Source organism: Sorex araneus, chromosome 1 (assembly GCF_027595985.1).
Source record: "Sorex araneus isolate mSorAra2 chromosome 1, mSorAra2.pri, whole genome shotgun sequence".
NCBI classification, from domain to species: Eukaryota; Metazoa; Chordata; class Mammalia; order Eulipotyphla; family Soricidae; genus Sorex; species Sorex araneus.
The window spans coordinates 296,249,750-296,264,997 of NC_073302.1; positions in this window are offsets into that span (position 1 = coordinate 296,249,750).

Consider the following 15,248-nt stretch of genomic DNA (forward strand, 5'->3'; position numbering starts at 1 on the left):
ACCAATGTCCAGAGTTAGAATTTCAATTCCACTATTTTCTCAAGATCCCGTCTCTCTCAACCAAACAGACATCCTTGCACCACTGTTCTATTTGCCATATTGCAAGACTTGTTTCTTTTGTCTTTTTATATTCCATGTATGAGTTTGATCAATTGGTATGTGTCTTTTTTTATTCTGAAACAGTTCATTTAGCATGGCTTCTACCTGTTGCATAAATAGTCTTACGCTGAAATTCCATCTTGTCTCAACTGAGTAGTATTCCATTTTGCAAACATACCCCAACTACATTATCCACTCATGTGGCTTTGGGTACTTGAGTTCTTTCAAGATCTTGGCTATTGCAAATAATTTTGTGATGTGCATAGATATGTATGCGTCCTTCACCTCAGACAAATGTTTTTATATTCTTGGGATAGACAATCAGAGAGCAGTCACAAGGACATTGCAAGCACTGTTTTTGCTATCTTAAAATTTTGAGAACTCTTCATTTTTTCAGAGATACTAAATTGAGCCATACCCTCAACAACAAAGAATGTAAGATCATTTTTTCACCACATCTTTGCTCTCAGTTATTGTTATGAACTTTTATTTTTCTTTTAAATCATTTTCACTTTTAGTCCATTTTGACTTTTAGATCATCCTCATGGTATGAGGTGATGTTTCATTCTTGGTGATATGCAGGTTATATTTCCTACAAAACGCAGTGCTTATAGTTATAATAATGTGACTTTATTCTTAAGAAAGTACTTAAAAACTAGTTATTATATATAATAATATTTACACAAAATTGATTTTATACTTACTGATTTTAATATTTGGGCTCTGTTAGTTAATCAGGGCTGGAGTGATATCACAGCGGTTGGGCTTTCTCCTTTCACGCGGGCAACCCGTGTTCGATTCCTCGACCCCTCTCTGAGAGCCTGGCAAGCTACTGAGAGTATGGAGCCTGCACAACAGAGCCTGGCAAGCTACCCGTTCGTACTGGATATGCCAAAAACAGTAACAATAAGTCTCTCAATGAGAGACGTTGCTGGTGTCCGCTCAAACATATTGATGAGCAACGGGATGACAGTTTATCAATTTTGCTCTAAAATCATATCAAATTGATTCTTTTGTGTACAGTAAAATAAAATCAAAAATAAAGAAAAATAAATTTATTTGTCAAAAATGAAAATTAAATGCTGATGTTAAACATATGGATATTATAATAAAATTAATCAATCTCTATAAATTAGATACTGAAGCATAATTAGGGAGAAATAAAAATGAAAACATAATCTATCAGAATTCATAGGATGCATTAAAAATGGTACTAAAAAGGAAGCAAGTAGAAACATAATACTATAAAAGAAAAGAGAATCTCAAATAAACAATTTAACTATATAAAAAAATGTTACTAGAAACCAAATGACAGATAATGCCAAAATTTAGACAGTAAACAGCAAAAATCAGAGTAGAAACAAAACAGAAATAAAAAGTTAGAAAGATCAATGAAAATATGTATTTTTCAAGGAGATAAAAATAGGCATTATGAATGTAGACATATAAAGAGGAGGAAAACTTACAAATAGAATCAGAAGTGAAACAAGATAAATTATAGCATAACAGAAATGCATAGGATTATAAAAGACTATTATGAATCATGTTTTTCCAACAGATTTTATGATAAAGAAGAAAGTGGAATTTTTCTGAAGAAACTACATCTTGCCAAAACAGAAACATAAAGAAATAGAAAACCGGAACAGACTTATTACATGTATCAAAATTGAGACAAAATCAAAATATCTTTGAAAGGCCTGGAACAGACAGTTTATCAGTGACTTATCAAGCTACCAAATAAACTGTTCTAATCTCCAAAAACATCAAAGAAGAAAACAAACTTCAAAATATATTTTTCAAGTTTAACAGTATCCTCATTTCAGAACCGGACAAGGACATCACACACACAAAAAAAGTGACTGTGAAATGAAAATAAAGTATAGACTTTAGGATGCTTGCCCTAAAGCTTTCCTTCACAGCAGATACTGGTTCAACCGCTGGCATCACATACAGTCCCTCGAGCAGAGCCTGAGGTGGTTATTAAGAACATCTGAATAGCACTCAACTCCACCAAAGAAAAAAGAGACAAGAAATGGGACACAATAGTTATCAACAATAATCATGATTAAATGGCATTTATTTCTGGCATGTATGGAAGGGTCAACATGTATAAATCATAAAATGTAGTTTATTAATATGAGGAAAATCATAAACTAATATCAATAGATACCCAAAAACATTTGATTAGATTCAGTTCCCATTTGTAATAAATTAAAATTTAATTAAAGTAGGAATAGAAAAATCATATTCCAGCAAAATATAGACCATATTCTTAATATGAAGTACATAGAGCATAATCAAAGCCACATAAACTAACAGCTAATCTCATAATAGTAAAACTCTCAAATATTTTCTTTAAAATAAAAAATAGGACAAATTATTCATGGTCACCATTTGTATTTAATTTAAGCATGAGTGATCTTAATCAAAGCAATTTCACAAGAGTAGAAAATATAAAGAATGCAGATTGGAATATAAGAATAGAAGAATCATTATTTGCAGATGTCAAGATGATATGTATAGAAAGCTCTTAAGACTTCATTAAAAATCTATTAGTAATAATTAATGAGTAGAGCAAAGTGGCTGCTTACAAAATCAATATACAATAAATCTGTTGCATTCCTATACTCAAACAATGAAAAAGAAAAAGAAAAAATTAAGAAAACAATCTCATTTATAACTGTGCCCTTCAGACTTAAATACTTAGAAATAATTGCAACAGAGAAGAAATATCTGTATCAAAGAGATATAACACAATTAAAAGACAAAGAACAAAACATTAAATGATAGAAAGATAATGGCTGTGAATACTGATTATTAGTATAGTCTAAATTTCAAAAGAAATATACATATTTAATAAAATACCAACGAAAATTCCAGTGACATTCATATAAAAAGTATAAGTACTAAGGCTTATATAGAATTATGAGAGGTGGTATGAAGATTTCACAAAAATGTTAAAAATAGGGGCTGGAGCGATAGTACAGCAGGTAGGGCGTTTGCCTTGCACACGGCCAACCCGGGTTCGATTCCCAGCATCCCATTTGGTCCCCTGAGCACCGCCAGGAGTAGTTCCTGAGTGCAGAGCCAGGAGTAACCCCTGTGCATTGCCAGGTATGACCCAAAAAGCAAAAAAAAAAAAAAATGTTAAAAATAGAACTACCAGAAAATTCAGTAATTCAACTTCTTGCTGTTTATTACAAGCATCAAAAAATAATTAAAATATATGTGCAAGAAATATTTTCATTTCAGAACTATTTATAATTGTCAAGATTTGAAAACCAAAATATTTAACAACATATAAATGTGTAAAGAACTTGGGTCCTATGTCCCATGGACCAGTGTCCCCAAAAGGGTATCACAGGACTTTACAAACAGATATAATCTTGCCTTCATTACAACCAGGATAGAATTAGAAGGTGGAATTTGAAGTGAAAGATTTAAGAAGGAAAAAAAGACAGATACCAATGATCTGGCACACTCGTGGGGTATGAAGAAGTCAGCGCAGGAGATAGCCGAAGTCAGTGAAAACAAGCCTCTAGACTTCGGCAGAACTGAGTTCATCACTCACAGGGCTATGGTGAAAGCGGGTGAGGAATATGGGCACTTAGGTGGTTGTTGTGGCAGAGTAATATTGCATGTCAAAATCATGAGTGTTAATACTTATTCTCAAACATGCTATGGCACTAAAAATCAGTAAATACATAAATGCATTAACAGATATTTTTGACAAGGGGTGTAATGAAATTGGTACTGTTTTGTTACCTGACTTCAAACCATATTCCGAAGAAGAGGCCGAGAGAGAGTGCGTACTCGGCCACGTGTCTTGGGCTCGGCTTGCTCTGGTTCCTTCTCCAGCACTGCCTCTGGTCACGCTGAATTTAATTCTTGAGAGCAGAGCCAGGAGAAAGTTCTGAGCACCACTGAGTGTGGACCCAAAAGAAAGAAAAAGTACTAACACTTGCAAAATGATTACAGAGTGATAGTCACTAAAGCACTACAGAGAAACAAAAATAGACTCTTGATAAATGAGTGAAATTGATATTTTAGATATGAATTTATTTATGACAATACTATCTGATAAAGACACCACTACTTTATTTATTTATTTATTTATTTTGCTTTTTGGCTCATACCCAGTGATGCTCAGGGTTACTCCTGGCTCTGCACTCAGGAATTATTCCTGGCGGTGCTCAGGGGACCATATGGGATGCCGGGGGTCGAACCCAGGTGGGACTCATGCAAGGCGAACGCCCTCCCCATTGGACTATTTCTCCTGCCCCAATGCCACTACTTTATAATTAAGAAAGGAAAGTCTCTCTAACTACAGGTATCAGAAAACTGAATGGCCAAGGGTAAAAAAGAATGAAACCGGACTATTCTCTAGTTTTATAAACAAACAAAAAACAAATTCTAACTGGATTAAAGATCTGTGTGTAAGATTTGTAACCTACAGAGCTGGTAGCATATTGGGTAGGGCATTTGTCTTACACCTAGGTTCAATTCCCAGCATCGCATATGGTCTCCTGAGCACTGCCAGGAGTAGTTGCTGAGTGCATGAGCCAGGAGTGACGTCTGTGCATCATAGAATATGACCCCAGGAGTGACGTCTGTGCATCATAGAATATGACCCCAAAAATTATATATGTATATATGTATATGTATATATATATATATATTTGTAACCTATGTGATAATGGTTACCTATGTGATTATCACATAGGCCAAAGATTCCCTGAAATCAGTGTAAGAGATGACTCCGGGTGCTCCGCTTCAATTCTAAAGAAAATGAAAAATCAAAAGTAACAATTGGGATTACATGAAACCACAAAGATTTGCACAGCAAAACAAAGTCCAGCTAGAAGGAAGATCTGTCTCCTGGACACTTGGCAGCCTCTGCTCGCCTTCACACCCTTCCAGGCAGTTCAATGGGAGTCGCACTTGCCTGCGTTTGGGTCACAGTGCAGGAAGGGCATTGCGAATCTGAGGGGTCACTGTGTAGACACACACGCGTCTATATAGTGCAAACAAGGACACAGAGAGCTCAGCCAGCATCGACCAGCTCAGGAACACTGCAGACAAAAGCAGTGACACCACTGCAAGGATGCTTATGAGCTCAAGGAAACACTGGCGCTGAGAGGATGGTGGGGTCCTTGGGGGAGGGAGAGAAGCACATTGGTGATTGGTGTAGGGCGGGAATGGTGTACCTTGACACCACGATGACGGTGCTGTGAATCACAGAAGTGCATCGGTAAAAATTATAAAAATAAGGATATTGATAGAAAAAAGCTGAAAAAGTACAATTCAATTTTCACTTTATACCTGTAATAATGAACAAATATATATATATATTGTTATATATAAATATAGATGTGTATGTATATAAATGCGCCAAGTTGGCAAGAGGATAGAGACAAGAGAGAAAGACTGGATGCCTCGTATCCAGTCGAATTGCATGCAGAATGGTGTTTTGGAGAAAGTTCTCACAGAGCTACAGGCCCAGAAAAATAGTACAGGGCTTAAAGTACTGACTGTACACAGCCAAACCCCATTTAATCTCTGGTACTACATATAATTCCCCAAGCAGCATCAAGACTATCCCTGAGTACAGAGTCAGAAGTGAACCCTGATAACAACTGGATGTTTTCCCACTTCAAGGGAGAAAAAAAATAGCATATGATCCAGTGAACCAACATCTTAGTACCTTTTTTGAGGCATATGAAAGCACTGTAGCACTGTAGTTCTGTCGTCCCATTGTTCATCGATTTGCTCGAGCAGACACCAGTAACGTCTCCATTGTGAGACTTGTTGTTACTGTTTTTGGCATATCGAATAAACCACAGGGAGCTTGCCAGGCTCTGCCGTGTTGGCAGGATATTCTTGGTAGCTTGCTGGGCTCTTCGAGAGGGGTTGAGGAATTGAACCCGGGTTGGCTGCATGCAAGGCAAACACCCTACCAACTGTGCTATGGCTCCAGTTCCCATATAGCTCCAGCCCATATGCAAACTATTTATAAAAAATATAAAACCAGAAGATTAACAATAAAGCAGAAAAAACTAGAGGGGATAAGATAAAGGCATACAATTCACAAGAAAAGATAAGTACTGAGCAGTATTATCCCAGTGTGCAATGTAAACAAATAGAATCAATAGGAAATAAAAAGGAAATAAAATTAGTAGAAACTGTCTTTGTCAGTCCATTGCTCATTGATTTGCTTGCACGGGCACTAGTAACGTCTCCATTGTGAGACGTGTTGTTACTGTTTTTGGCATATTGATTACGCCACTAGTAGCTTGCCAGGCTCTGCTGTGCGGGCAAGATACTCTTGGTAGCTTGCTGGGCTCTCCAAGAGGGCTGGAGGAACCGAACCCAGGTAGGCCTCATGCAAGGCAAATGCCCTACCTGCTGTGCTATTGCTCCAGTACATTAGTAGAAACTAAGAAACTTATAACTAAGGTTATATGAATGGAAGAAGGTAGAAGGTGGGGAAAGGCATGAAATGAATCTGAAGAAAGGAGGTGAGTTTTATTTTAAATTTTTTGGTAAATTATGACTTTCAAGTCTTTCAAAAAACAGACTTTTAAAAAATTGCTTATACTACACTTCTGAAAGAACATGTTTACGTGAGCTATTCTCGTGTGAGATACCACCTGAGCAGCTTGCCATCTGATGACTAGAGAATTTAAAGTTTTGTATTTCCTGGAACTGGATTTGGAATTGTTAATAGCAACTTTCAATTTTATTAATCACCCCCAAAAAAGAAATGATGAGGAAATATGAAAATTGTAAAAACAAGCAAGCCAGCACACCATTAACCACTGTAGAGATTTGTACAAGGCCCATTTCACAGGTGAGATAATTGATGTTTGAGACTGTGTTATATATCGAATGTTACACAGAAAAGAAATTACAGAGTTTGATTCACACCAAATTCTCTGAGATTCAGCAGTTTTTCTTGCTCAAAGTTGATAATAATGCAGAAAAATGTAAATAACAGAATGCATGGGGGAATGTTTAAAAAATTGCTGTTGTTGTCATCCTGTTGCTCATTGATTTGCTCGAGTGGTCACCAGTAACGTCTGCATTGTGAGACTTATTGTCACTGTTTTTGGCATATCAAATATGCCACTGGTAGCTTGCCAGGCTCTGTTGTGTGGGCGAGATACTCTTGGGAGCTTGCCGGGCTTTCTGAGAGGGGCGGAAGAATCAAACCCAGGTAGACCACATGCAAGGCAAACGCCCTACCCGCTGTGCTATTGCTCCAGCCCATATTCAGTATGCAAAAAGCTGTAACAAGTCTCAAAATGGAAACGTTACTGGTGCCCGCTTGAGCAAATCGATGAGCAATGGGATGATAATGACAGTGACAGTGAAGTATAGATGAAGATATTAAGGCCCAGTGAGGATATGTAACTTGTTCAATGTTTAATCAGTGAAAGCAGGGTGAAACTGAGACATGATTTTATACTTTCTAATTCCTAATTCATAATACCAGGAGATTCTTCAGAAGTGATAAATAGGCATAAGTACCTTTAACTTCTTGCATCAAATGGAATTCAGATAAATCCCAAACTAAATAAAACTAGTTATCAATCTATTGAAGTGCAGCAAGGGAGATTTAAATAAGCTTAAGGCATGAATTCTAGTTTAGCAAAGATATAAATATCTTTCTGAAAAAGAAGTGAAATGATCTTACCCAGAATGTGAATAAGGTAACTAACCTCAGCAACTTATTCATGGTGCTTTTGAAAGTTATGAAGGTGGTCTAATGCCCTTGTGCATCCCATTCTTTGTTCTCAATGCGTTGTGTCAAAGAGAAAATTTAATTGCATCCCTCAAATCATGTCCTCTTCATTTCAACAAGTCACCACTGAAATGCCAAATAAATGAGATGCACTCCAAAATAGATGAGAAGCATTTCTCCTTGCTTTTCTAACTCTGTGGAATCTGAAGCTTTCATATTTTCTGCAACTTCTCTCATCCCATTCTCTGTGCCAGAAAAATTAAAAAAGGAATCCATGAAAATCTGTGATTTTTTATAATAAAATAATTTATCTTTATCAAACAAAAACATAAGTAAGTATGCGTACATCAGTATCATATCAAAAGAAGTGTCATAAGACAAATGGCACTGTCCCCTGTAACAAGCTCCTGATAGCTGGTTTGATGACATATAAATTAAATTATGTAAGGAAATGATGAAAACAGAGTAATAATTCACTGGAAAATCGTGCATAAATATCACTAGTTTTATATACTGATAAACTTAAATTATGTCAGAAAATAAGAACATGGAATAATAATTCACTGAAAAATTCTACCTATTGCTATATTTTTGCATTAGTGGTTTTTTTTAATTTCCATCCAAGTGAAGAAAATAACACAGTTTAAAACCAAACTTATCATTGACGAAAAAGTATGTCTACACAATTTTCTTTATCATTCACGGAGAGAAGGAGATGACATAGTGAAAGGCCAAAATATTAAATTAAAAAAATTCCACCTATTCTTTCAGCTGTTGAGTTGGAAAAGACAATAATTTAGCATAGTTCTTTCAAATGAGCTTTTTGTCCAATGCTATTACTTAGACATTTGGATAAAGAAGACACAGGTAAATGAGTACACAGTCTAAAGATACAAGAGGAAGGATCAAAAGAAAATTTATATAACTTCAAAATCACTCCTTCATATTTTAGGAAATTTTTGCTACTTCAAAGATGACTGGCATGAAGAATCGTTTGGAAAAACATCCGTGCTGAAGTTTTGGCTAAGGAGCCTGGACTAGGAAGGCCCAGGTAAGATTGTCTACATTCGAGACCCCAGCAGAGGGAAGCTTAGTCATCTGCTCCTAGTCAGAATTCCCAAGGGTTTCTCTGGCACAGTGCAGGGAACTGGTCTTCATTCAAGGAACTCTTGGTTTGGTTTTGAATTACAAATAGTAAAGAATTTGACAGACAAGCTATTTGCATAATCATTGTATTTGCTTCTTAAATATTTCTGCAACTTGGGAATGAATATTATTTCTATATTTGCACTGAAATGTTAAGGTAGTTCCATAAATATAAACATACACATTGAGAAAATGAAAATGATGAATGGGGTCCAATATTGCAAACTCTTTGAACAGGTATAAATAGCTGGTTGAAAGATACTGAAACTAGGGAAGCTTGACATTCAAGAAATAAAAAATTGAAAAGTAAGCATATTCCTGAGGCGTTACACTCATTTTCTTTGCACCCAATTATCTGTCAGTAGTTAAAGAACTTTGTTAAAGGTACAGTGACTCCCCTTATCAATTGCTTTTAAAAATACCTATTTTAACATCACTTTGTGTGACATATGCAAATAGATATTACACCTATAATTTACTTAGTAAGAGAAGAAATGAATCTTTAAAGCAAAAGGAAAATCTTGTAATATAGAAAAATTATGCATGTAATGTTTTATGCTGTCTGGATAAATATATAACATTATTTAAATTTAATATGAATTCCACATAGAGGCTTAATACTGAAGCAATGCTTTTTAGAAAAAGTATTTTAAAATACCTGTAGTTTAAATAATATGCTCTAAAATTATCAAGAGTGAACACAGCATTTTATTTCACGTACCATGATTTATTTTGATAACATAATTAATATGCAAATTATTCTGTATTTAAATATTTTTGTAACTTATTAAAATAGAATTTTGTATCAATTACACACAGAAAAGCTTTGGTTAGATTTTTTTCCAAAGTGTTCACATAAACCCTTTGATGATATCTAAAAGGATACGTTTACCTTTAGTCTTTCAAATGCTGAATAATGCACTTTATTTGGCTATTTTATTTTCCCATAGGTTAAGGGGAAGTTGATTATTCTTTCAATTTGCATTTTCTAAGTATTGATATTAGAATTTCTGGGGTTCATTTTCCCACTGATGTTTCTAGTGAATTAGTATTGGAAGATACTGACACGGTATATTATCTAGTAACATGGAGATCACATACACGCATTATCCTTTTTGCACTTTCATTTCTTTACCTTCCTGAAAATTTATTTTGAGTGTCCCTCTTTTTTTTCCCAAACAGCCAAAGCTCACCTGTTTTGTTTCAGTGGTACTGTCAGTCTGCTCTTTACCTTGAAATATTTCGTGCATCTGGATTTTATTAAGATGCATGTTGTGAGGTAGGGGTTTAATTTTATATCCCCTTTCCATAAGGTGAGCCAATTGGCCCAATACCATATGTTAACTAAGTTATCCCCCCGGCCCTGAAGGCAAATGTCATCTTCCTCAGGCTACCATCAAGTTCCTGTATAATTTATATTTGTCCCACGTATGGCCCCCTTTCTATGCCATTTATCTGTCTGTGTTGTCCTGCAAATGGCTCTGACATCTTAACCACAGGCAGGTAGGAAGACACATGACATGGGAAGTTTCCTAGGGCCTGGGGTGGGGGCAGTGTCGGGGAGGCTGAAAATTGATGAGGGGAAGAGCACAGGGGAGTAAGTCCACAGAGTGATAAGAGAAACTCTCCAAGAAGGCCAGGGCTCTCATTTCTTGGAATAGAAGATTCACGTGAGGAGAGGTATAGTGAGACCCCCCAAAAGGACACGAACAAGAAATCAAGTTTATGGCGTTGGCTGCTTGCTCTTCCTCTCTTACAGTCTCTCCAGCTCAGGAAAGCATGCGGTGTCAAATTGAGCTTCAGGATAAGTGACAAAGTCGGCGTGTGGTTCAGACTGCAGACTCTCTGGAGAGGCAAGAAGAATAGCATCCCAAGATTCGTCTGTCTCAGACATTTGCAGTCGCGTGTTCATCAAAGTCAAGAAAGAGATGGAAGAAATAGTCCAAGCTTTCATTTCTTCAGTCATCGCTGGCTTGGGAAAGCTTTTCTTAATTCCCTGTGTAGCCACCAGAACTGTGGTTGCATTTCTGCGTGAACACACTGTGTACTTCCCTGCAATTTTAATTTGATATATAATAGAGAGTTTGGCCAGGAGTATTTAATGATATATGGAATGTTGGGCCATATTTTATTTCCATGTAACAGATATTCTCATCTGCACCTTATGTTCCATTGCAAGGGACAGAAAAAAAAAATATTACCTGGGTCATTTGTGTCTGGCTAGCAAGCACTCATGTTCTTGTGGACTTAAATAGGACTTGTCCCTAAGCATGCAGAGTTCCTTGTACCAAGATCCTCAAAAGATATGATCTCCACAGCATGGCCATCACTCCAGCTCTTGACACACATCCCTCCACGAATACTCTCTGAGAATAGTCCCCAAGCTGTGTCCCGGAGAGGGGCTGGGAGTGTTTCCCACTCGAGAAAGTGCAAATAATAGACAGTTTTGAATGAGGACAATCAGGGTTAGTACGTCTCTGCACCATCTGTCGAGGGTCCTAAAATACAAACATTTCAGCACCAGAAGGACACGCAAGGGACAGTTCTCAGCTAGAAGCAAAGTCCCGTCCAGAAATAATTGAGAGAAATATGTTGCGGGCTCACAGGAGGTTCCCAATGGTCTTCACAAGCTGAAGCTGTTTTCTGACTGTGAGGTTTGCACAAGAGATTTGGTCCACCACTGATTGGGCCCCAAGACCTTTTCACAGTTACCCAGAGAACCAGGGTGCCAGGAAGCTGATGCCCCCAGGAGTGCAGATGTCCTGTGTAGCACCTGGAAATGCCACCAGGATACGCAGGAGCTCCCAGCAGAGCAGAAGGTGGGCGCAGTTGCAGTCTGGGAAGGCACCTTCCTGCTCTCCAGGGCTGGCCACGGCTCAAGCTGCCGTGACACAGTGGACACGTGGCTTCAGAGCTTGGAGAATCCTTTCACTAAGATTTTATGTCATTCAATCCAAAACATGCTGATCATTTAAAAAGAAAACTTCTATAGGATAGGCTTGAGACCCTTTTCTTTTCAGAGACAGAGAGATTCAGTTTCCTTGTCTTCATTTTTATTTCATTAATTCTATTTATTTATTTTGATTTACTGAGGTAGACTAATTGAAAAGGTAGCAGATTAAATGATAAAATGTGATGATGACCTGCTATATTATGAGAGTTTTGCCCTGCAGGACTATAAAATCCCATCATCTATTTATATTTAGTTTTGTCAGAACATTACATTTCAACTTCTGTTCCTTAGTTTCATTTACACCGTGTGAACTGTCAGTGTTTTTAACTAGAATCATGTGGGCTACCTCAGATCCTCAGACCTTTTTCACCTTATAACTGAAAGTTTAGAACCTTTATCAACTTGTCACTATTTGCCTCGCACACTGGAAACACTTCTGTTCCTATGGATTTGGTTTCCTTTTGTCGATACTTCACAAGTAACACAAGGCAGGATTTGTCTTTGCGTGGTTTAATTTGCTTTAAAAAGTCTGGCACTTTTAATTATGTTGTTACAAATGCCAGTATCTTTTTGAAAAAGAGCTAGCATTATTGTCTGTTATACAGGTAGACAAATATGTTTATGCTATTGGATAGACATGTCTACTACATTAGTTCTATATAGGTTGTCCATTTAATTGTGATTCCATAGATAAAATATTTTATTAATTTAATAAAGTCATTAACAGACACTTAAGCTATATTTGTTTGTTGGTTATTGTAAATAGTATCACTGTATCACTATATCACTGTCATCCTGTTGTTTATCCATTTGCTTGAGCAGGCACCAGTAATGTCTCCATTCGTCCCAGCCCTGAGATTTTAGCAGCCTCTCCTTACTCGTCTTTCCCAATGATTGGAGGCTCTTTTAGGGTCAAGGGAATGAGACCTGTTACTGTTACTATATTTGGCATATTGAATATGCCACGGGGAGCTTGTGAGTAGTACAAATATTAATATAAGCATACAGAAAACATGCAGGTAATTTCATTAATTCCCGATAAAAACCTAGGAACCTCTGGAGTATGTGATCACTTAGGCTGATTATTTTGAGAAATCCCTCTGTGATCTCCGTTGCTGCTGTCCATGCCTTTCCCACTAATATCCCACAGGGGACCCGTGTGCCTCCCACTCCTCGTCAGCATTGTCCATCTACTGTCTAACTGTGGAAACTACCAGCTCATCACCATCTGCGTCAGGATTGATTTTCTTGAGGAGGAGGCATTTTGGTTATGTTCCTGTGTGTGTGATTGCCATGGACATAAGCCAGAGAAATAGCTCCTTCAAATGGGAGAGGGGGAGGTCTTTTTAAATCATTTAAATACCATTCTTTCCCCCTCCATTCCCTGTCCTCCTCCCCCTCTTCCTCCTCTGACCCCCCTCCTACTTCTCCTCCTCCTCCTCCTCCTTCTCCTCCTACTACTACTTCTCCTCCTCTTCCTCCTCCTCCTCCACCTACTTCTCCTCCTCCTCCTACTTGTTCTCCTCCTCCTTCTCCTTTTCCTTGTCCTCCTCTTCATCTTCTATCTCTTCCTCTGCCTCCTCTCTTCTTCCTTATTTACCCTCTCCTCTTCTTTCCCTTCACCCTCCTCTCCTTCCTCTTCCTCTCCTTCCTCCTCCTCTTCCTCCTCTTCATCTTCCTCTTCTTTTTCATTTAGCTGAGAACTTTAAAGCGGTGCCCAGGGGATCGGGGCCCTCTTTGCCTAGTGGGCCAGTTGTTCAATATGAGTGCCATGGATGCAGTATTTCTCAAGGCCTAAAGTCCTGGGGTTACTCAGGAGGTTTAGAGGTTCGCATGGTCTCAGATGCATATCTGGTGATGTTCCAGGGACCTAGTGCCAGTGTTTGAATGGTGAATTGTGACTGATCCCATGTAAAATATATGTTTTAACCTCTAATTTTTGAAAATCTAGCTTATCATATTTTTCTCCTACTGCATTGTTTGAGATTGTTGTATAATTCAGCTACCAATCCCTGATTGGATTTAAACTAACTTAGTAAACTACTATAAAATATGTTTCCACTTAATATATTTTTGAAGTCTACATAATTTGCATTTGAAATTCTAGTACATTAAAATATACATCAAAACCAGATCAGTGCTTTCATGAAACAGAATAATTTGCATGAGGAGCAAGATAACGGCAAGTGTGTCAATTATTTGAAGATGTCAGAAGTGCTTTCCTCACATTTTCCTCCACCCTACTGAATAATTTGTTGGAACAAATTCGGTGGATTAAGTTTGTTTTGAAGACACAGAGTTGGCAGATTAAATACTACAAAGGAACATGCACCATTTGTTTCCCTGCCTTCTCTCAGTGCACTAGGGCACACCCAGCTAATGAAGAAAGCGTACATGAGCCACATATTTTGGGGCCCTCCCAAGGAGCTCTTAGGGGGCCTTGGAAGCCACTCTTAGCAAATTCTGATTTCAGGGTTTAAGCCCAGCAATGCAGCACCGCTCAGGCTTACCTATTCGGGGGGTCACCAGGACCCACCTGGCAGTGCTCCGGGAACACCCCCTCATGTCCATTGGATGCATGCCCTTGAGCATCTGACCTCTTTACCTGAGCTAGCTATGAAATAAAATCCACATTTTAACATGGTTCCCCATGAAAACCTCAACATTCTGAGACTATTGGTGGGCAAGCAGGAATGGAAACCGGGCAGGATGAGGAGGTTGGCAGGAAACGAGGAGGGTTATGAGCTAGAGGGTACATCAAGGGGGCAGGAACGATTCCACAGGTTCCTCAGAGGGTATTTATCTGGGGGTCCAACTGCGACCGTGCCATCCCAAACACCTGCGCTTCAGCCAAGAACTGTTTTGCAAAAGTATTTTGTGTTCTTGTGCAGTGGGATGTGGAGGAGTCAGCATAGATGCGTAAAAGGGGTGATTCAATCAGGGTCCTCCCCTACTTAGAGGGTTAAGTAGCAAGGCAGAAATAAGCAAGGAATGCAGAGTAGCAGAGATCAGGTGGATCTTCTTTTTTTTCTTCTTTTCCCTAAACTTTCCCTTTTGTTCTTTTGGGATAAACTGAATTTGTCCATCTTTAGTTGGGGGTTGGACTCATGATGGCCTGTCTCAATCTCAGTTTGGGGTGGTGTTAAATACTCATTCTGATGATCAGACTCACGAGATTTCACTACTGCCATGCTTGCACATATGCTCTGAGAGTTTTACTCCTGGTTCTGTTGCTCATATGACTTTAGTTGTGTCACTTACACACACTTGACTGTGTCCTACAGATAGAGTATTTCATTGCAGCCA